The sequence below is a fragment of the Mesoplodon bidens genome, assembly GCF_964165515.1.
Source record: "Mesoplodon bidens genome assembly, chromosome: 11".
NCBI lineage: Eukaryota > Metazoa > Chordata > Mammalia > Artiodactyla > Ziphiidae > Mesoplodon > Mesoplodon bidens.
Window position 1 is genome coordinate 69,930,328 of NC_138167.1, and position 23,979 is coordinate 69,954,306.

Consider the following 23,979-nt stretch of genomic DNA (forward strand, 5'->3'; position numbering starts at 1 on the left):
TAGATGTGTTCTATATTCATAAAATCAACCCCAGTGATAATTCCTTGTACATGAACGCAGAGGGGGTGAGATAGCCCCTTGCAGGGTTTCTCAAACTTTAAATGTGTAAGTTACCTGGGCATCTTGTTAAAATGCTGTCTCTGACTCAGCGGGTCTGGATGGTCCTGAGATTGTGCGTTGCTTACAAGCTCCCAGGAGATGCTGGTGCTGACGTTGCTGGATCTGAATAGCCGAGGGTAGACCCGGCACCCTCTCAGGCCGTGCTTGTGAGCCTTTGCTCCTTAGGGCTGCCTTTAATTCCCTTCTTAACCCATTCATCGAACATATATGAGCTTCTGCTTTGTGCCAGGCCCTGTGCTGGGCGCTGGGGGCAGACAAGGGATGGAACACAGTGCCTGCCCTCAAATTACCCACAGTTGGATGGGAGAGACCACTGTTTCACAAGCACTGCCGGTGCAATGTGATTCGGTCTTGAGTACTGCTGGGGGACCACCTCCTAGGTGAGGCGCTAATAATTCTGCTGGGAGGCCTCAGGGAGGTGACACTGAAGCTGGATATTGAAGCGAGATAGGAGCCTTTGAGATGCAGAAGGTGGAGGCAGGCAGGGTGAATATCGGGAGGCCTGGAGGTTTGAGAATGTTTGCTAAGACCAAGGAAACAAGAAAGTTGGTTCTGTGGATGTGGCGTGCTGATTCGGCTGTTACCACCAGCCTGGGAGTTATTTGAGGTCAAAGGCCTCGTCTGGCCTATCTCTGCACCCCCAGCCCTGGCAAACTGCTCAGCAAATACCTAGTTAGACCAAAATGAAGCTGATTTGTTCACTTTGGGCAGAAGTGCTCGTGCTTCAGTGTACATCAGAATCTTCTGGTGGGCTTGTTAAAGCAGATTCATGGCCCTCACCCTCAGAGTTTCTAAAGCAGTAGGTCTGGGTTGGGGCCCAGAATTTGCATTTCTAACAAGTCCCCAGGCGATGCTGCGCTGCTGATTTAGGAACCACCCTTTGAGAATGGACAGTCAACATTCAACATCGTTTTCAGATAAGTGATTAATTCCTCTAGGGGAAGGGGAGTGGGTGGGTTCAGAGAAGACAGTGTGGATTAATGTAGAAAGCATGGCCTTTAGAGCTGGATAGACCAGGTTTAATCAAGTTCTGCCACCTGTGTGACCTTTATGTGATGCTGCTTTCACTTTCCCCATCTGTAGAATGGGCACAGTCACACCCATCATGCATTGTGGTAATAGGCATTTCCATCTGCTCCACAAAGAAAGGGACTTCAGATCTGAGCATCACAGGATAGAAGACAGACATTCCATAATACCCATGATAGGACTCTTTTGTAAACTCTCAAGTGAAACCCAATTTAATCCAGCTTAAGAAATAAAAAAAAAATTATTGGCATATATATCTCAGAAGTGTAGGTGTCTGGAGTCAGGAATGCCTGGATCAGGAATTCAAATGATGCTCTCAGAACTCTCCATCTTTTGGCTCAGATTTCTTCTGTATTGGCCCCATTGTCAGGTCGGCTGTCTCCGTGTAGCAGCTTTGATGATCTAGGTAGTGCCAGGGTTTTATTGATCCCAGAGGAAAGAGGTTGTCTCTCCCAGTATCTCTGGCAAAAGCCCCAGAGATTCCTTTGATTGGCCTGGCCTGGGTCATGTGCCCATCCTGAACCAATCACTGAGCCTGGGGACGGAGAGCTCTCATCGGCCAAAACTTGGTCATATGGAGACTTAAAAAAGAGAGTGTGGGGAGAATTGTTCAGAATTTCCCCTGGAAAGCTGCTCTGTGGCCAGAAAAAAGGGGGTAGGGAAAGGATGCCTGGCATTTTAAAATTGCCTTGTTTTCAAAGACTTTCTAATCTGGCGTCTTCATCATTTTAGAATTCCTCTCAGTCTGCCTGGCTTAATGAGGTTTTTAAAGGGCTGATAAGGACTTCAGAGCACATCACATTATAATAGTACCGAGCATTCACATGACACAAAGGGGCAGCTGGTGTTTTATATATCAGTTTTACTTGTTCTTTTCAATAAGTAGGCAGTATTCTTATTTCTTTTCTTACAGATGAGGAAATTGAGGCACAGAGAGGTTAAGTAACTTGCCCAGTGTCACAGAGCTAGTGATTGGCCGAGACAAACTGCAAACCCAGGCAGTCTAGTTGTCTGTGTGCCTAACTGCTATGTACACCATCTTGCAAATCTTGAAATCTTATTCCTGAAAAATTTCTTAGAGATGATCTCAACCACTGGCACTCCCCCATCTCCCTACCCTACCCACCCCCCTTTTTTTTTTTTAAACTTGAGGCCTAGAGAGGAGGATTCATTTGCCTGTGGTTATGCAAACCGGTAACACACAGGATTTTGTTTGTTTGTTTGTTTGTTTGTTTTTTGCAGTACGCGGGCCTCTCACTGTTGTGGCCTCTCCCATTGTGGAGCACAGGCTCTGGACGCGCAGGCCCAGCGGCCGTGGCTCACGGGCCCAGCCGCTCCACGGCATGCGGGATCCTCCCGGACCGGGGCACGAACCCGTGTCCCCTGCATCGGCAGGCGGACTCTCAACCACTGTGCCACCAGGGAAGCCCCTGTTTGTTTGTTTTTTTAACATCTTTATTAGAGTATAATTGCTTTACAGTGGTGTGTTAGTTTCTGCTGTATAACAAAGTGAATCAGTTATACATATACGTATATCCCCATATCTCCTCCCTCTTGCCTCTCTCTCCTACCCTCCCTATCCCACCCATCTAGGTGGTCTCAAAGCACCGAGCTGATCTCCCTGTGCTATGTGGCTGCTTCCCACTAGCTATCTGTTTTACATTTGGTAATGTATATATGTCCATGCCACTCTCTTACTTCGTCCCAGCTTACCATTCCCCCTCCCCGTGTCCTCAAGTCCATTCTCTATGTCTGCGTCTTTATTCCTGTCCGGCCCCTAGGTTCTTAAGAATCTTTTTTTTTTTTTTTTTTTAGATTCCATATATATGCGTTAGCGTATTGTATTTGTTTTTCTCTTTCTGACTTACTTCACTCTGTATGACAGACTCTAGGTCCATCCACCTCACCACAAATAACTCAATTTTGTTTCTTTTTATGGCTGAGTAATACTCCATTGTATATATATGCCACATCTTCTTTATCCAGTCATCTGTTGATGGACACTTAGGTTGCTTCCATGTCCTGGCTATTGTAAATAGTGCTGCAATGAACACTGTGGTACATGTCTCTTTTTGAATTATGGTTTTCTCAGGGTATATGCCCAGTAGTGGGATTGCTGGGTTGTATGGTAGTTCTATTTTTAGTTTTTTAAGGAACCTCCATACTGTTCTCCATAGTGGCTGTATCAGTTTACATTCCCACCAACAGTGTAAGAGGGTTCCCTTTTCTCCACACCCTCTCCAGCATTTATTGTTTGTAGATTTTTTGATGATGGCCATTCTGACCGGTGTGAGGTGATACCTCATTATAGTTTTGATTTGCATTTCTCTAATGATTAGTTATGTTGAGCATCCTTTCATGTGTTTGTTGGCAATCTGTATATCTTCTTTGGAGAGGTATCTATTTAGGTCTTCTGCCCATTTTTGGGTCGGGTTGTTTGTTTTTTTGATATTGCATTGCATGAGCTGCTTTTATATTTTGCAGATTAATCCTTTGTCAGTTGCTTCATTTGCAAATATTTTCTCCCATTCTGAGGGTTGTCTTTTTGTCTTGTGTATGTTTTCCTTTGCTGTACAAAAGCTTTTAAGTTTCATTAGGTCCCATTTGTTTATTTTTATTTTTATTTCCATTTCTCTAGGAGGTGGGTCAAAAAGGATCTTGCTTTGATTTATGTCATAGAATGCTCTGCCTATGTTTTCCTCCAAGAGTTTTATAGTGTCTGGCCTTACATTTAGGTCTTTAATCCAATTTGAGTTTGTTTCTGTGTATGGTGTTAAGAAGTGTTCTAATTTCATTCTTTTACATGTAGCTGTCCAGTTTTCCCAGCACCACTTATTGAAGAGGCTGCCTTTTCTCCATTGTATATTCTTGCCTCCTTTATCAAAATAAGGTGACCATATGTGTGTGGCTTTATCTCTGGGCTTTCTATCCTGTTCCATTGATCAATATTTCTGTTTTTGTGCCAGTACCATACTGTCTTGATTACTGTAGCTTTGTAGTATAGTCTGAAGTCGGGGAGCCTGTTTCCTACAAATCCATTTTTCTTTCTCAGGATTGCTTTAGTTATTTGGGGTCTTTTGTGTTTCCATACAAATTGTGAAATTTTTTGTTCTAGTTCTGTGAAAAATGCCATTGGTAGTTTGATAGGGATTGCACTGAATCTGTAGATTGCTTTGGGTAGTATAGTCATGTTCACAATGTTGATTCTTCCAATCCAAGAAGATGGTATATCTCTCCATCTGCTTGTATCATCCTTAATTTCTTTCTTCAGTGTCTTATAGTTTTCTGCATACAGGTCTTTCATCTCCTTAGGTAGGTTTATTCCTAGGTATTTTATTCTTTTTGTTGCAATGGTAAATGGGAGTGTTGCCTTAATTTCTCTTTCAGATTTTTCATCATTAGTGTATAGGAATGCCAGAGATTTCTGTGCATTAATTTTGTATCCTGCTACTTTACCAAATTCATTGATTAGCTCTAGTAGTTTTCTGGTAGCATCTTTAGGATTCTCTATGTATAGTATTATGTCATCTGCAAACAGTGACAGTTTTACTTCTTCTTTTCCGATTTGGATTCCTTTTATTTCTTTTTCTTCCCTGATTGCTATGGCTAAAACTTCCAAAACTATGTTGAATAATAGTGGTGAGAGTGGACAGTCTTGTCTTGTTCCTATTCTTAGAGGAAGTGGTTTCAGTTTTTCACCATTGAGAACAACATTGGCTGTGGGTTTGTCATATATGGGCTTTATTATGTTGAGGTAAGTTCCCTCTATGCCTGTTTTCTGGAGGGTTTTTATCATAAATGGGTGTTGAATTTTGTCAAAAGTTTTTTCTGCATCTATTGAGGTGATCTTATGGTTTTTCTCCTTCAATTTGTTAATATGGTTTATCACATTGATTGATTTGCATATATTGAAGAATCCTTGCATTCCTGGGATAAGCCCCACTTGATCATGGTGTATGATCCTTTTAATGTGCTGTTGGATTCTGTTTGCTAGTATTGTTTTGAGGATTTTTGCATGTATGCTCATCAGTGATATTGGCCTGTAGTTTTCTTTTTTGGAAACATCTTTGTCTGGTTTTGGTATCAGGGTGATGGTGGCCTTGTAGAATGAGTTTGGGAGTGTTCCTCCCTCTGCTATATTTTGGAAGAGTTTGAGAAGGATAGGTGTTAGCTCTTCTCTAAATGTTTGGTAGAATTCGCCTGTGAAGCCATCTGGTCCTGGGCTTTTGTTTGTTGGAAGATTTTTACTCACAGTCTCAATTTCAGTGCTTGTGATTGGTCTGTTTATATTTTCTATTTCTTCCTGGTTCAGTCTCGGAAGATTGTGCTTTTCTAAGAATTTGTCCATTTCTTCCAGGTTGTCCATTTTATTGGCATATAGTTGCTTGTAGTAATCTCTCATGATCCTTTGTATTTCTGCAGTGTCAGTTGTTACTTCTCCTTTTTCATTTCTAATTCTATTGATTTGAGTCTTCTCCCCTTTTTTCTTTATGAGTCTGGCTAATGGTTTATCAATTTTGCTTATCTTCTCAAAGACCCAGCTTTTAGTTTTATTGATCTCTGCTATTGTTTCCTTCATTTCTTTTTCATTTATTTCTGCTCTGATCTTTATGATTTCTTTCCTTCTGCTAACTTTGGGGGTTTTTTGTTCTTCTTTCTTTAATTGCTTTAGGTGTAATGTTAGGTTGTTTATTTGAGTTGTTTCTTGTTTCTTAAGGTAGGATTGTATTGCTATAAACCTCCCTCTTATAACTGCTTTTGCTGCATCCGATAGGTTTTGGGTCGTTGTGTTTTCATTGTCATTTGTTTCTAGGTATTTTTTAATTTCCTCTTTGATCTCTTTAGTGATCTCTTGGTTATTTAGTAGTGTATTGTTTAGCCTCCACGTGTTTGTAGTTTTTACAGATTTTTTCCTGTAATTGATATCTAGTCTCATAGCATTGTGGTCGCAAAAGATACTTGATACGATTTCAACTTTCTTAAATTTACCAAGGCTTGATTTGTGACCCAAGATATGATCTACCTTGGAGAATGTTCCATGAGCACTTGAGAAGAAAGTGTATTCTGTTGTTTTTGGATGGAATGTCCTATAAATATCAATTAAGTCCATCTTGTTTAATGTGTCATTTAAAGCTTGTATTTCCTTATTTATTTTCATTTTGGATGATCTGTCCATTGGTGAAAGTGGGGTGTTAATGTACCCTACTATGATAACACTCACCATTAAATGTTGGTCTTTGAACGCTGAATCTAGTGCCCTTTCTGCAACACCATCCCTCTCCTGCCCTCTGCTGGGCTCTCTGGAAATTTTCACTCTTCCTAAGATTGTGAAGAAATCAGCTGGACTGCAGGCTGTGAGCCCTTGTCTTGGCATTCCCAGCACCTGGTCCTGTGGTCCGGTGCTTGTGGACACTCTCTATGTGTGAGTGCTTTGGGGTAACACCAGAAAGTGTTTCCTTATGTGTGACCCAGTCCCACTCCATTTCTTCCATTCCGACCACCGGCATGTGCCCACTGGGGCCATGGACAACCTACAAGCCTCGTGGATAAGCCCCTGCACGTTTGCCTCTGGTCGGCACCGCTCAGGAATGCCATTTTCCCTGCCACTCGAAGTGGGGTCTGAGGACCATCAGTACCAGCCTCTCCTGGGAGTGCCTTAGAAATTCAGAGTCTCAGACCCCGTCCCCAACCTGCTGAGTCTGAATCTGCCCCGGCGATTCCTATGCGAAGCCTCGTTGTCTCCCCAGGCTCTTTGCTATCCTGGAGAGAGGGGAGCATCACCACTAGGTGGGGGTGTTGCCTGGGCTGAGGCCAGAATGGAGCTGCGGGATTGCCAGGCTGAGCCGAGCAGAAACAGAGCCAGCCAGGCTCTGGGCTGCAAACGAACAAATGTCTCAGGCTTCAGAGTGTCCCCACCGTCCGCACCCACGTGTCCCCCAACTCCCAGCAATCTTGGGATGTTTCAAGATATCCAAACTAGCCCTAAGGAGAAAGATTTCCCCCATGTAGACGATTCAGAGAAAGTGCCCCAGGCTCTATAGCCACCCTCAAAGCTGGGTTAATTCCATGTGTCGTTGCGGAGACAGAGGGTCCAGGTGGCCCATCTGGGAAGCAGATAAGTTGGAGTCCCATTTGAGGACCTTGGCTCCAAAGGCGACACCCATCTGTCCCTCCGCACTGGCCCCCGTAATGCCCTAAACACCAAGCGCCTCGTTGGAATGAATGTCTAGTCACATTGGGGACTTCTTTGAAGGATGTGGGCAGGAAGGTCATCAGGCTGTAAAAGTCCCGGCGTTCTGTCCAAAAAACTTGTCACTGGGCATTGTGGGTCTAGATGTCACTCTCTCAAAGCTGTGTGTGTGTGTGTGTGTGTGTGTGTGTATGTGTGTGTTGTGTGTGTGTTTACCATCTTTCTCGTCAGGGCGTGATATTCTCCCAGTCCCTGGCTCTGCCACTAACTAGCTCTGGCAGACAGGTCACTCAACCTCTCTGAGCTCTGGTCTCCTCATCTCTGAGGTGGGGATGACAGTACTGTCTCTTGTGCTTGTTGTGAGGATCACAATCCCAGGTCATTATCAAGTGAAGGTACCTTCTCAGCTGCAGAGCCCTGTACAAAGTGAGATGTGACTGGGGGTGAGGGGCATTAAGAGACAAGGAGGAATTTGGAGGGGCAGGACAGACACTGTCGTACCAATGTCATCCCGGCTGCGGAGGCCCCTTCACTGTTCCCCATCTTCCATCATCTCACAATCCAGTCTCTACACAGCAGCCAGAGTGATGTTGTAAAATCAAAAATAAGATGCAAACTATTATATAGAGAATGGATAAACAACCAGGTCCTACTTGTATAGCACAGGGAACTAATATTCAATATCTTGTGATAAACCATCATGGAAAAGAATATGAAAAAGAATGGACATATATGTATAACTGAATCACTTTCCTGTACAGCAGGAATTAACACAACATTGTAAATCAACTATACTTCAATAAGATAAATGTTAAAAAAATCAAAAATAGGGCTTCCCTGGTGGCGCAGTGGTTGAGAGTCCGCCTGCCGATGCAGGGGACACGGGTTCGTGCCCCGGTCTGGGAAGATCCCACATGCCGTGGAGCGGCTGGGCCCGTGAGCCATGGCCGCTGAGCCTGCGCGTCCGGAGCCTGTGCTCCGCAACGGGAGAGGCCACAACAGTGAGAGGCCCGCATACCGCAAAAAAAAAAAAAAAAGAAAAGAAAAAAAATCAAAAATAGTTTATGATCCCGCCCACCCCTTAAAACCCTTCAGTAGTCTCCCTTTGGCCTTAAGATGAAATCCAGTTCCTTACTCTGATCTACAAGGTTCCTCCGCCGCCGTGTTGCCCCCTCAGCGCATCCTGCTCGCTCTCATTCCCTCCACCCCTTCTTGCTGTCTGTCCCTCACTCCCACCCTGGGTTCTTTGCATTTGCTCTTCCCTGAGCCCACTTTGGGGTGGCTACCTCTTTCTTTTCTCATTCAGACCCTCAATTTCAATGTCACTTGCTAAGAGAGTCTGTCTCAGCCCACCAGGTCCAAGTGGCCATCTAGCCCCTTTCTTGGGACAACCTCTGATTTAAATTCTCTGCACAGCATCCTCACTGTCTGATATTCTGCTTGTCTACGAGTCTAGTCTCCCTGGCTAGAGTGTAATCAGTGTTTCAGAAGGGATCTCGCCTGCTTTGCTCACCTTGTCTCCCCAAGACCTAGGACAATCGATGCCTGGCACACAGTAGGCACTGCATAAATCTCTGCTGAATGAATAAATTCACAGTCCTGACTCCTGGGAATGCGCCCAACCCAGGAGGAATAGCCAGATGCTTTCATGGGCTTGTGGCCCCGTGTAGCTGTGCCCCGGCGTGCTCACACCTGCGGGCATGGGGGAGAAGTCACCATCTCTGCCCCTTTGCACCCTGCCTCCGAGGGACTGGAGGAATTAGGAGGGAGACACCTGCTTGGCCAAATCGCTACATGAAAGCGTGGGTTTTCTCCGAAGCCCGTTAATTCTCACGAGTTGGGAGAATAATTAAATCTCCTTTTATAGTGATGCAGTGTTATCTCACACTTTGGGTTCTGTTGTAATTATTAAGCAGGATGGAAAATAAAGCATCCAAATACCATAACTAACTTTCAGATCTGAACAGATGTCAGCTTGGGGAGGGCTAGCAGCTCTGGGGCAAGTGTTTTTTCTTTGCCTTCTTTCTGCCACTGCCTGCCCATCCCTTGCCTCTGTTCCCCCTTCTCTCCATCCGTCGAGACTTGCGTCCTTTAATTTCTTTGCTCACGTGGCCAGCAAATATCCACCAAGCACTGCTGGGGGATGGACACGTTTCTGGAGAATGAGAAGGAGAGCGAATTCCTCCTCATCCTGCAAGGCTTAGCACAAGCAAGCATCACCTCTCCCTCCTGGCTTCCTGGGCCCTTTCCTCTCCACTCTCCTGGGAGTTTGTTACTGCTTCCTCTGAGCAGCTGGGCACCCAGTGCAAACTGCATATTGAATTTGCACCTAGAACTTGGTGGAAGCTGTGTTAGAGGTTTGCATGTCAGTCTCCCCCACCAGGCTGGCTGCACCTTGAATGCAGGATCATTCCTTTCTTGTGTATCATCATATCCCAATGCCTGGAACAGAACCTGGTACTTAATAGCTGCTCAGTGAATATTTGTTGGATGAATTAAAGTTCTTATTCATTTCTCTCTCTCCAGGGACTAGTTCATGTCATGCTTGGGAAACATTTGTAGAATGAATGACCAAGGGTTTATCTTCAGAGATGGAGAAGGGGAGAGACTCGGGTAGGGGGAGCCATGGGGGGCCAGGGGAGGAAGGAGGGTGGGGGTCTGTACTCGTCTGCCTGGGCTGCTGTCACAAAGGACCATAGACTGGGTGGCCTCAACAGCAGAAACGTATTGACTTACAGTTCTGGAGGCTGGAAGTCTGAGATCATGGTGTCAGCAAGCTTGTCCCGAGGCCTCTCTCCTTGGCTTGCAGAAGACCATCTTCTCCCCGTGTCCTCACATGGTTCTCCCTCTGTGCATGTCTGTGCCCTAATCTCCTATTCTTATAAGGACACCAGTCGGATTGGATTAGGCCCATCCCAATGACCTCATTTTTAACTTAGTCACCTCTGTAAAGGCACTATCTCCAAGTACAGTCACATGCTGAATTACTGGGGCTTAGGGCTTCAGTATGTGAATCTTTGTAGGGACATAAGTCAGCCCATAATGGTGTTTTTTGGGTTTTTTTGGGGTTTTGTTTTGTTTTGTTTTTTGCGGTACGCGGGCCTCTCACTGTTGTGGCCTCTCCCTTTGCGGAGCACAGGCTCCGGACGCGCAGTCTCAGTGGCCACGGCTCACGGGCCCAGCCACTCCGCGGCATGTGGGATCCTCCCGGACCGGGGCACGCACCGGTGTCCCCTGCATCGGCAGGCGGACTCTCAACCACTGCGCCACCAGGGAAGCCCCCATTATGGTGTTTGAGGTCACGTTTGTTACTCTTAAGGAGGTGAAAACTGGACCAAGAGACTCTAATGAGAAAATTGACGGTGACTCGGGCTGCAGGGAGTGGGTGGGGGGCATCTCCTTCCCCCTCTTGGCTGCCCTCTTCCAGCTGACAATGGACAGCGTCATTCGGGGCACATCTCTGATCCGGCCACCAGGGGGAGACAGAGCTCCTAGCGCCCGCTCCACGGCTGGGAGCCAGACCCGCAGGGGCAAACCAGCTGGTGCCATCACCTGGTCACCGGTGTCCTGCTGCAGACCGGGTTACGAGGCATTAGAGTGTGATAGCAAAAGCCCTGGCCCGCATGTCACGGATCCCAGGTTGGGTGGGGGGCTCGGTGGGTGTCCTTGGCCATGTCACTTGTCGGCTCTGGGACGCCCCATTCGTAGCACCGAGTGGCTGTCCTCCCCACTCTCCAGCCTCCTCCCGGCCCTGGCGTTCTGCGAGGGGGTCGCTGAGCCCCACATCTGGCTGCCATCTCCAGCTGTCATGCAGGATTAAAAATAGCAGCATAATGATGACAACGTTTTCGGGGGTTCTCTCCCTCCCGTTTTTGAGCATGTGAATTTCTTTTCTCCCAAGTTAGGGGAAGAGTCCTTGATACAATCAGGATTATCCCGTAATGCTTAATGAAGGCCTCCTGGTGCCGGGGCGCAGATTACTCTAAGCCCTTGCTAACCCGCTGAGAGGATGATAGAAATCAGCACTGGTGCAAACCTGTCCCCTCAGCCCTGACAGGGCTGTCGGGGGAGGGAGTGTGAGACCTTGACTCTGAGGCTGTGGTCTGGCTTCCTGAGACAGGGATTCAACAAGGAGAGGGGGCTGGGTGCCTATTGTGCACCAGGCAGCGCTGCTGTCTTGGCAGATGCTCTATGAGACGGGCACCGCTGGAAGGAGCCCTGGGGTGAGACGCCCCACTGGTTCCCACCCAGTTCTGCCTCTAGATGCTATGCGCTGGAGAGTTAGCCACTCCTCTGTGCAGCACCTTCTCAGAAAATGTGGAGAGTAGGTTCCATCCTTCAGGTCAACATTATTTGATTGGTCCTGGCTGCCTGAATGTCTTGCTGAGAAGCACGTGAAGGCCACATCCATCGGGCTCTTCAAAGACAGAGGCTATGATTGATTAGTGATGTCTGCCATGGCCCAGACTGGGAGAGTATAAATGCTACTCGATTATCACCCCTGGACCAAATGAACTCTAAGGCTCATTCCAACTCTGGTATCTTATTAAATCCCAGGGATATTCATCCCATGAGCAAAACATCCATAATATTCTTATTGTGGCTTCTTACTAATCCTTTAGACATCATTTTCTATCAAATATTGGTGGTGAGGAGGGTATGCGGTGGTCCTGTGGTTTGCCACGCAGCTCTCAGGCTGGAGCACCCATTTCTTTCCCTCAGTTGCTGGAATCGGAGGCTGCTGGTGGCTCACGGCTGAGTCCCTTTCTAGGCATTGCGCTCGGTTGAAGAGATTGACTTTGTCCTAGATAATCTCCCAGCCCCCTGCCAGGAGCTACCTGTATGCAGTGACTGGTCCCTTGAGGAATATAATTCGGGACAACTTTGAAAGGCCATCCCAGCTCTGGAGCAGTTCGTAGGAGCAGCTGAGCTTCTGCAGTCACTGCGTCTGAGCCCAACTTTTCCCTCTGCCCAGTCCTGCAACCTGTGCTTCCTCAGAGGTGCTGAGAAGGTCCCCGCCTACCCCACCCCCGCCAAGAAACAGCCTGCCGACACATCTCCATTTCAGAGTCGGTTTCTAGTGAACCCAACCTAAGGAGGATGAGTCCAGAGCGGACCCATGCATGTCAGTGACCTGGGTCACCTCAGTTCCCACGTGTCTTGCTCCCCTGCCTTTGAGCGAAGCTGATCCACTGGGTTCACAGCCTGTCGAGAGGAAAGGCCATGCTTGCTGGGAAGGGCCAGCTACTCAGTAGATGCCACTGTCCCTTCTCACCTAGTGACAGCCTTCCAACCATCTAATCAGATGATGTAACCTCCTCCAGTGCCTCCCAGCTCTCGGTCCTTGGTGCTGTGAAGCTGGCGCTCTGCCTGTCTCTAATAAGGACACTTGTCATTGGATTTAGGACCCACCAGGATAATCCAGGGTAAATTCTTCTTCTCAAGATCCTTAGTACTATCTGCAAAGATCCTTTTTCCAGATAAGTTAACACTTTTGATGTGGATATTTTTGGGGGGCCATTTTCTGGCCTGCCATACCTACTAGGGATGGAAGGAGTGGATGTTTGTACAAGGCACAGTCTATTGTCAGGGCCTCCCGGGTCAAACCAGCATGAGAGCCAGGGAGGTCAGCTGTCCGGTCAGGACAAGTCTCCTTTTCTTTCCCTGCCTTCATCACTGCCCTCCCCTCTGCTACCTTCTCTGAAGAGGAGCTGTGTTGTGTTTCTCTCCACTGCCCCCCCGCCCCTCGCCCCCCAAATGGGATTCCAAGGACAAAATGGTCTGGAGACGGTTCTGGTGAGAGGAAGCACAATTGTGGACCACCACTGGCCCACCTGTCAGGGCCCCTTGTAAGTCTGTCCCCAAAGCTCAGCTTCTTTTTTGACATGAGTTACAAATTCAGCTCATTTCTGGATCATGGCCCTTCTGGGAAATTAATGGAACCAAAAGAAATCTCGTTCTAAAATTTCGACACTTTTCATAAATCAGTAGTCTACTCAAAAGTCAATGTTCTCTTATGGCATTGACTTTTATATCGGCCTTAGTTTGGTCAGGAAAATGGAAGCCTCTCTATGCGTCCCAAGCAGGAAGGTTTACTAGAGAAGCAGGGGCCTACGTAACAGTTGGAAAAGTGGAGGGGACAGAGGTCAGAGGAACTGCTCCCCAAATCCAGGGATGTTGACCTGGCCTGAAGCACTGAAGCAGGTGGTTCTCAAAAGTCTGCCAAGAAACAGCTGCAATGCCTGGGGATCTCTAGAACCTCCTCCCAACCACCTTGGTTGGTCGCAGTGAAGCCAGTGGTTCTCAAGATCTGCTACTTCTTGAGAATGATGCTTCCCCTTCTCTTCCGCCTTCCAAATCTCATTCCAGCTCCTTTCAGTGGCAGGCTGTACCCCAGAGTCATACAGGCCAGGAGGTTCTGTAAAGTGTGATTCCCACGTTCTTCTCTGTAATGCAGAGATCATAGAAGGAAGAGTGAGGGAGTGGGCTGGAAACAAGACAGTTGGCATGGGTTTCAAATGATTTTGCTCCTTCGGAAACCTGCCTCTTTCTTTTCTTTCTCTAAAAAGAGGACCCTATTTGCCAGGGGTTGGGTAAGAGGCCCACAATATCTTTGGGATAAAGGTCCATTCATATTTAAATGAGATGGAGGAGAGCATCCACTGTAAATTAAAGGATGCTTGAAGAGGGGACCATTGGTGAGGCAGTAGAAGCAGCCTCGTGTAGGGGACAAAGCCTGGGCCTGCAGACAGACTGATTGGGGTCAAACCCTAGATCGGCTGTTTGACAGCGCTAGCCTCGGTTTCCCCACTTTTCATTGCGATGAAGATCTACTTGTCAAGGCAGGGGGATAGAACATATGTTATGTAATAGTATGTAGTTTGAGTGATAATTTTTAAATATTTAGATGTATGGTTATGGCTGCTTCTAGGCTATATGGGAGCTGGGGCCAATATTTGCAGGTCCCTGTTTACGTGAACAACCCTGAGCCACGCCAAATCAGTATGCCAGCCTCATTCTGTGGCCCAGTCCCAAATAATCTCAGGGAAGAAGTACCACGCCGACCAGTGGGGACCATTTGCTTGCTCAGCCCCCTTCCTGGAACCGGCGTTGGGTCATGGGCCAGAGAAGGGGGCTGGGGGTGGGAGGGAGTGGGTCAGAGAGCGCCACAAAGGGGAGAAGTGGGAACTGTGGTCCACGTAGGACCCAGCCTGCACTTGGAGCATCACTCCAGGCTGGCATTGCTGGCTGTTGCTGGTCAGAGGCCCTGGAGGAGGATTAGAACTTTCGAGAAGGCATGCTAAATGTGGGGCCCCCGGGCCTGGGCCCGTCTCAGGGCAGTACTGCGCACGTCACGTGGGCCTCCATCTCATCTCCCCACAAATGTTGGGAGTGGACCTGATCCTGCCCAGGACACAGTGTGGTCCAGCTAGGTCTCAGTCTAGTATTTCCCAGATGAGCAGCAGGTCCCCCGTATGCGGGTGCTCTCTGCCCAGACTCCCTCTCCTTAGGAGTGGGCTTCCCATTCCCCGTGAGCCAGCTCGGATACTGGAAGTGTCCTCCTTTCCCAAAGAGCATCTTTTCTCAGAAGCCTCTGATGGCTTTCTTCCTGCTCTCAGATTAAAGTCAAGGCCGTAGCCTGGCATTTCAGGCCCTTCCTGAGCTGGCCCAATGAGCCTTTCCAGGCTTTTCTCCTGCTACTCTCCCTGTGCAATTGCCTCTGTAGCTACTAGGATGATCTTTTAATTCCAGTTCAATTTAAATTGAATGAGCAATTACCTGGTGCTGAGCCCCGGGCTGAGTATTAACTAATAAAACTCCCAGGCAGTGGTTTCTGACCTTAGGCTCCTGTAATTCCCTCTTTACAGAAGAATCTTCCCAGCAACCCTCCTCCTCCTCCAGATGTCACGTCCTGTAGTTTTTTCTTTCACATTCTCATGCCACTTTGCTCCCTCTTTTCATTATGGCACTAACCCAGTTAATCTGGTCCAATCCAATCCAATTCAAATTTATCACATATCACATATCAAAGATACTCACTGGTGAAGACCCAGGCTTTGGGGTCAGACAGTTTGAGTCCCGGCCCTGACATATACTAGCTGTCTAACCTCGGGTAATCCATCTCCTCTCTCTGAGCCTCAGTTCCTTCATCTGTAAAATGGGGACAATAGTAGCACTACCTCATAGGGGCTTTTTTTTTTAACTTTTTATTTTATATTGGAGTATAGTTGATTAACAGTGTTGTGTTAGTTTCAGATGTACAGCTAAGTGATTCAGTTATACATATATGTGTATCTATTCTTTTTCAAATTCTTTTCCCATTTAGGTTGTTACATAATATTGAGCAGAGTTCCCTGCACTATACAGAAGGTCCTTGTTGGTTATCTGTTTTAAATATAGCAGTGTGTACATGTCAATCCCAAACTCCCTATCCCTCCCCCACTCCCATCCCCCCTGGTAACCATAAGTTGAGGATTCAGTGAACTAATGAAGGTGATGAGGACACTTAGAGCCTGGCCTTAAGCCTAATATCTGGCACTAGTAGATGTTCAATAACTGTTAGTCGTTACTGTTATCCTGGCTGTTAATTGTTTACCTTCCTGGTCCTCTACATCCTGCTGCGATGAATGCACACAGGTGGCACAGCCCCTGCTCTCAAGGAGCTCACAAGTTGGGTGTAGAAGCAGATAGGTAATCCGTAATAGAGGTTTGAGCTTGTCTGCCGGCGGACTTAGGGAAGGCCTCACAGGAGGAGGTCTCCCTTGGGCTCACCTGGAAGGAAGGCAGGGTGGTTGGCAGGTGGGGAGCATATATCTCCAAAGTGAGGGGGTCGAGCTGGGTGATGCCCGATGTCTGGTATAAAATGCCTGGAGCCAACTGGATGGTCAGGTGACCAGTAGGCTGCTGTCCCAGGCAAGGGCCTTGAGTTGACTCTGGCCTGGTCATCTTGTGATGCCAGTGGCCGTGGGGAGCCCTCCTTGTGGGAGAACCGAGGGGGCTCATTTTCTCTCTCCTCGCCTTCCTCTCTGGGACCTGGTTTGGGCACGTTCCTCTGCTTGGAATGCCTGTTCCCCTCCTGGTGGACTCTTGAAGCTGAATCTGGCCTCTGTACCCTGACACCGAATTAAATCTCAGAAACAGAGTTTTGGGTGAAGTAGGAAAGAATAGCTTTATTGCTTTGCAAGGCAAAGGGGGCCACAGCGGGCTAATGCCCTCAAAACTGTGTGTCCTGACCTGGAGAGGGTCCTGAGAAGTTCTATAGTCATGGTTCAAAGAGGGCGTGATCAGCTCTAGGGCATTCTTCCGATTGGTTGGTGGTGAGGTACTTGGGAGTCGGCGTCATCAACCTGGTTCCAGCTGGTCTGGGGTCTCCTGTGCTTGTGGGCAGCATGCAGGTAACTTCTCCCACCTGGTGGGGGTTTCAGTATCTGCAAATCAGCTCAAAGATATGGTTATGCGTATCCCTTGAGGGAGAATCAGGACCATGCCCCAAGGCTGCACTATTGTTTCTTTCTTTCTTTTTTTTTTTTTTAACATCTTTATTGGAGTATAATTGCTTTACAATGGCGTGTTAGTTTCTACTTTGTAACAAAGTGAATCAGTTATACATATACATGTGTCCCCATATCTCTTCCCTCTTGCATCTCCCTCCCTCCCACCCTCCCTATCCCACCCCTCTAGGTGGTCTAAAAGCACCGAGCTGATCTCCCTGTGCTATGCAGCTGCTTCCCACTAGCTATCTGTTTTACATTCGGTAGTGTATATATGTCCACGCCACTCTCTCACTTCGTCCCAGCTCACCCTTCCCCCTCCCCATATGAAGAACCTTGGGGTAAGACGGGAATAAAGACACAGACCTCCTAGAGCCTGGACTTGCACTATTGTTTCTTGACTGCTCCTCTCTTGTGTCCACATCCCCTCCCTTTCCTACTTAGCATCTGTTTGAACCTGCCGGTTGGAACTCAGGGAAAGACGTGGAAGCTGAATGAAGCCTGTTTCCTGTAATCAGGAAATGGGGGACACAGAAAGGCTTTTGTGTCCAGGTGCCCCACAGAGTCCTGCTGGGTATCACTCTTACTCACCCTTCAGTACGTGGCCCAGGTGACCCCTTGTGTCTCCGTGAGCTCCCTCGGCACCGCCATAGACCCTGGCATCCCCACTCTCGTGACACCTATTGCTGTGGGCTATGGTGTTTTGTTTACCTGCTCGCCTTCTTCCCCAGTAGAGCGAGGGCCTCGCGCATGGGGCCTCTGGAGGCAGGGTTGTGACTCATTATTCCTCCAGTCCCAGTGCCTAGTAGAGCGACTGTTTGCTGATGGTTGTGTTGATTCCCAGAATTCCAGGCCTCGCGGGAGAGACCCTGTGTACAGAAGCACCCATTTTAATTAGCTGGCCCGGCCTGTCTCCTAAACAATTCCGTTTTGGGTTTTCTGCACATCCTGACTGCTGCATTCAGCCTCACCACCTCTTGGGAGATGGGGGGAAAATGAGGCAAATGGCTTTCAAAGGCCCAATTACGGCAGCCACAGTAATTCATTCCAGGCGGCTCCAGCCCTGCTGGTCTCCCCAGGTCATTGGCTGTGATTTGGGGGTCCTGGATGGAGATGTTTGATGGTTGAAATGTGCCAGTGTGATGCCATCCACCATGTGCTGTCCCAGACTGTGCATCATCTCATCAAACCCCTCCCGTAAACTCTGAGTCAGTACCACTCCCACTTTACAGATGAGGAAACCGAGGCTTATGGAGGTGAGGGGACTCGCCCAGTGTCATGCAGGTGACAGCAAAGGCAAGGACTGTGGGAATCCCGCTGTGCTTTTTCTTCTCAGCTGCTGGGAGCCTGGACCCACCGACCCTCCAGTTCTGGGGTCAGGAGAGACTGAGCAGTCAGCTGACCAAACCTTTGGCCAAACTTTACCTTTTTTTTAATTGATGTATAGTTGATTTACGATGTTGTGTTAATTTCTGGTGTACAGCAAAGTGACTCAATTATATAGATATGTATCTTTTTCATATTCTTTTCCATTATGGTTTATCACAGGATATTGAATCTAGTTCCCTGTGCTATACAGTAGGACCTTGTTGTTTATCTGTTTTATATATAGTAGTTTGTGTCTGCTAATCCCAAACTCCTAATTTATCCCTCCCCCGACCTTTCCCCGTTGGTAACCATGTTGTTGTCGAAGTCTGTGAGTCTGTTTCTATTTTGTAAATAAGTTCATTTGTATCATCTTTTTAGATTCCACACTTAAGTGATATCATAATTTGCCTTTCTCTGTCTGACTTACTTCACTTAGTATGATAATCTGTAGGTCCATCCATATTGTTGCAAATGGCATTATTTCATTCTTCTTTATGATTGAGTAGTATTCCATTGTGTGTGTGTGTGTGTGTGTGTGTGTATCACATCTTCTTTATCCATTCATCTGTCAGTGAACATTTAGGTTCCTTCCATGTCTTAGCTATTGTAAATAGTGCTGCTATGGACATTGGGTGCATGTATCTTTTCAAATTAGAGTTTTCTCTGGATATATGCCCAGGAGTGGGATTGCTGGATCATATAGCAACTTTACTTTTAGTTTTTTAAGGAACCTCCATACTGTTCTCCATAGTGGCTGCACCAATTTACATTTCCACCAACAGTGTAGGAGGGTTCCCTTTCTCCACACCCTCTCCAGCATTTATCATTTGTAGACTCTTTAATGATGGTGGTATGAGGTGGTATCTCATTGTAGTTTTGATTTGCATTAAAGGAAGTCATTTCTAACATCAGAACACCAGTGAACATTCTCCAAGAGAAACCCAGGAGGGGAAGAAGTGAGAAGGAAACACTTTCAGCTGACCACCTGCTATGGGTCAGGTGCTCTGCTGGATACTGGAGATACATTCTCAGTTCAGCCTCACATTATTTCTGCCAGGAAACAAGGACAATCCCAATTTCTATGATGACAACACTCAAGTTCAAATTCTCTGAATTGCCTGAGGCCATAGAGCTAGAAACTATCAAAACTGGGATTAGAACTCAGGTTCAAGGCTTTCACTAGCTCACATGGCATTATGAAGCTCATTATGCACATTAGAAGAAGGTCCATCCTCCAGGCAGATGAAACCCTGTACCAGGATGCACTGCTTCATGAATTGAACCCAGGCGGTATTCCAGCAGACCTCCTCACTCCCTCAGCTGAGCACGTTTGTGCAGTGCACGACCTCAACAAACATACATGGCAGCCCTGCCTGAGTCTGTCTCCTAATCATGTGCTCTTCAAGTCACATCCTGCCACCTCTCAGCTGGGTGGAATTGCCTCCTCCATAGATATTCCTTTCATTTAGTGGTTGGATGAGAAACATAGAATCACAGGAGTAGAACTGAGGTCATCAAATCCTAGTCCCTCATTTTCCAGATGAGGAAACTGACAACCAGAGGGTAGAAGTGACTGCTGAGGACGCATCTTGAATCACGAAGAGAAAGTGCTAGCTCACCAGCCTCCCCACCCAGTTCCCCTCTCGCCCAGGAAGGGGCTTGGCCTCAGACCACCTGTCCTCAGTTCTCGAAGTTTATCCCAAACCATAAGACCATCCAGGTCACTGCCAGGCCCTGACACCTGGCACTGATCAATTTCCTTTCCTTTTCAGGATGACCAAGAGTTTGGGCCTTCACCCATCACCCTGAGGATTTTGCCAAAATGTCTCTCCTGAGGACACACTGGTGGAAATTTGGTGAGTGACTTTTTTCCTGTATGTTACTCTCAAAGGGTAGAGCCACCTCACTGTGGTTAGAGTTAAATGAAAGAAAGCATTTGGTGGCAGGCACATCGGTCCCCAAGTGCACTGAGGGCTATTCCCTCCCTCTGTCCTCTCCCTGGTCCTCCTGCTTTCAAATACAGGAGGGGCCGTTCTTCAAGATATTCATGCTTACGAGACCAGGGTTGTTGGCAGCGGAGATATTCAGAGTGTTTAACCCCTGGCAGTTCCTGGCACTGTCTAATCAGGACTGATGCAGGCTGTAGCTAGGCAGGGTCCTGGGGACCCCTGCGGCTCCCTGAGGCCGCATGGTGTGTAGTCCTAGGGCAGAGGCAAGGGGCAGTGTTGCGGGCTCAGAATAGAAATGACTCGATATTTGACAAATGGCCTTCCTGTACGCGTGCCTCCAGGCTTACTGTCACCCCTGGTTGTTGGTGAAAAGTGGTTGAGCTCTGATTCCACCCCCACCAGCCACTTTCCCCAAGTCTGGGCCACGCGCAGTGGAATCAGAGAAGTTGCCCGCTGGCCAGGTCAGAATTCCAGCAGGAAACTTTCTCTGGGATGGGGTGGGGTGCTGCCCTCTCCTCCCCTTATCTTTTCACCACTGTGCCCTGCTGGTGACCCAGGTTTATGGGGCTGCTTATCTTCTCCCACAGCTGCAAGGGGAGCTTGCACTGATTACACTTGACAAAGCACAAACACCGGTCCTGCTCTGGCAGGAGGGCAACATGGGCTCTAATTGTTTTATGGGCTTTTCACACTCGGAGAAGAGGGAGAGAAACGCCAGCCACACGGGGTTTCTATTCTACCGTTACCTCCTTGTCAACCCCTCCCGAGTCCCGAGAAGACTTCAGAGTGGAGGAGAGAAAACGTCTCAGAATTGGCCTTTCCACTTGGTGAAAAGAGGAAGAGGGCTCCCCCAGAGCCAGACAAAGCCCCCCATCTTACTAGTCCTCCTGCCAGGCCTGATGATGGGCCCTGGGATTCTGGGCCCAGCCAAATGGGGGAGCTACGTGAAGCCTGCTATGTGGAGTAGAAAAAATCACTGCTGTCATCAACATCACGGCACCCCTCCCGTCCTCCAAACTCCAAAGGCTGACATCTGTCATCTCCTGGTGCCACCAACAGCCCAGGAGTGGGTGGGATGGGGGACGGCCAGGAGAAGCAAAGATTATTACCCACACTTCCCAGATGAGGAAACTGAGGCGAGGGATGGTAAGGGAGCTGCCCACGACGGCACGGCCGAGCAGCGGAGCTGGGATCTGAAAGGCTCCTGAGTCCCATTGTGTCCTGTCTGGTCTGCATCTCAGCCTCACTCTAACCTCCTCTCCTCTCCCCCCCAACCTCTTCCCTCTCCTTCTCTCTCTCTTTCTCTCTTTGTGCCTGTCTCTCTGTGTCTGTTTCTCTCTCCTTTTCTGTCTGTCTCTGTCTCTGTTTCTCTCTGTCTGTCTCTATGTTCCTATCGCTCTCTTTCCCTCTCTCTGTCTCTGTCTGTCTGTTTGTGACCCCTTTCCGGCCAGCGGCTGGGACAGTGAGCACACCTCAGATCCAAACCTTTCTCCCATTCACTCCCCTCTGCTATTTTGTTATCTACTTGTACACACCATTAGCTTTTATCTTGTTGTGTCACATGTATCTCTGTACACTACCTTGAAACCTCTGGGGAACAGAACAAGGCAGGGCAGAGATAAATACATTGAATTTAAATGTGCCAGGTTAGGTGAAAGCAAAGTTCACCTTTGCAACTGACAGAGGATTCCCCAACTGCGTGGGCTTCCCGCTGCTCCCCCACTCGGCTTCCCTCCTGCCCTCGGAGACTGGACTGATATTTTCAGTGAATTCACAGATGAATTCACTTGAACTACACCAGAGGTTTGCAAAGTGACCCGTGGAGCCTCCAGGCTTCTGTGCCCCCTGGTGCTGCAGCACCTGTAGCTCAATGCTTCTGGCTCCCAGTTTCCACCGGAGCCTTCTGCTTTTCCTGATTTATTTATCACGCTTCGGCATGAAATTGAAGGAAGATTTCCCACCTAAGGACAGTCTGAAAAGCCGTAGAAGTAGATGGATTCTACATATCTTTCAAGTCCTAAAAGTTTGACGGTAACGTCCCCTTTGGGAAGGAGCAGCATTCAGAGTCACCCCTGTGCTCCACAACCTGTCAGTTCCAAGACCCCAAGGTCTTTCAGTTCAGGGTGAAGCCAGCCAGGCTCCTTGGGTACAAAATTAAGGAGGTGCGTGCTCTCAGGGCTGGGCAATGCCCCTGCACTTTAAGGAGTGAGTGCCCCCTTAACTTCGCGCCCTGCATCTTTTTTGTAAAATTTATTTTATTGAAATATAGTTGATTTACAATTTGTGTTCATTTCTGCTGTGCAGCAAAGTGATTCAGTTATATATGTATATACACATGCTTTTTCATATTCGTTTCCATTATAATTTATCATAGGACGGTAGGACCTTGCTGTTTATCCGTTCTATATATACTAGTTTGCACCTGCTAACCCCAAACTCCCAGTCCATCCCTCCCCCACCTCTCCTCCCCCTTGACAGTCACAGTTCTGTTTTCTATGTCTGTGGTTCTGTTTCTCTTTTGTAAATAAGTTCGTTTGTGTCGTATGTTAGATTCCACATATAAGTGACATCATATGGTGCTTGTCTTTCTCTGTCTGACTTACTTCACTTAGGATCATCTTTAGGTCCATCCATGCTGCTGGAAATGCGCCCCGCATCCTGCTTGCCTTAGCTTAGTTCCCACTTCTGCTTTGGTTGCCTTTTTTCTCTCCTGCACTTTGCTCTCTTGGATCTTTTAAATGTGCTCAAATCCCACCCCTGTTTTGAAAAACAAACACCTCCACTTCAACCTTGACCCCACGCTCCCCTCCAGCTGCCACCCTGCCTCTCTCCTCCTCTCGGGTGCCTATATGTCCTCTTTCTCCTCCCTCCTCCGTCCACGCCGGTCTGGGTTCCCCCAACAAGCCGCTCTCACTATGGTCGCCAGTGTTCTCCACGCTGCTAAATGTGTGGATGTTTTTCGTTATCTCTCTTCTTCCTGAAAAGCCCATGTCTGTTGGCTTATTCGATGCAGTAGTGTCTTGGCTCTCCTCCCACTTCTCTGGACACTTGTCCTTTGTCCCTTATCTGGCGTTAAGTGTCAATGTTCCCCAAAGCTCCCTCCTAACTGCTCTGCTCTTCCCGTCCACCGTCATGCCTTCAGTTACCACCTGTATCCCACGTCTTCAAAATCTCTATCTGTAGCCAGCCCTCTCTGCAGGGTTCCAGACCAATACAGAAATGGTCACTTGTCACCTCCATTTGGATGTCTCCAGCGTACCATGAAATCCACATGTTTAAAACTGAACTCAAGCTCTCCCCGTCTCCCCCTCCACATCACCCCCAAATATCTGGTCCTGTTTGTTTTGTCTTTTCAATGTTTTCCTAACCAAGACCTGGATTATGTGGAAGAAGGTAGGTGTGTCTAGGTGGGAGGAGTCATGGAGGGCTCTGTGCCCTTTAGTCCTAAGCAGGGGAAGGAAATTATTTAATTGTCAAAAACATGACAACACTGTCAAAAATAAATTAAACGAGGCATATACGTTGTGAAACGTGAGTCAGCGTTCTAGTCACTCTGAGATGCTATATTCATGAAAAACTTTTCATCAAAAAAATTACGTGCTATGGTGAAGTCTGTGGATAACACTTGGTGAATGAGCAAACTCTATCATCGCATTCGAGAAGACTCTGTGTCATCCCCCTACCCCACTCCCAGCCCACTGATGGGGACTCTGCTGCTGACTTGCAGGAGAAGCTCCCCAGAGGTTGCCAGTGAAAGCAAAGCCCTACTTGACACATGCTCTTCCCACTGCCTGGAATTCTGTTCCCTAATTCTCTCCCCTCTTCAGCCTGT

The 23,979-nt window shown here is 47.8% G+C and overlaps 1 long non-coding RNA gene across 2 annotated transcripts in view; it reads left to right on the forward strand.

Annotated features, from left to right (window-relative positions):
* The window catches only part of LOC308624893, an 89,833-nt gene extending 68,162 nt beyond the window's left edge, over positions 1-21,671 (forward strand). For both annotated transcript variants that reach the window (XR_014017012.1, XR_014017013.1), the window contains exons 4-5: positions 19,971-20,054; positions 20,735-21,671. This is a non-coding gene — a long non-coding RNA (uncharacterized lncRNA). The remainder of the gene's footprint in view (positions 1-19,970; positions 20,055-20,734) is intronic.
* Positions 21,672-23,979: the final 2,308 nt, after the last annotated feature.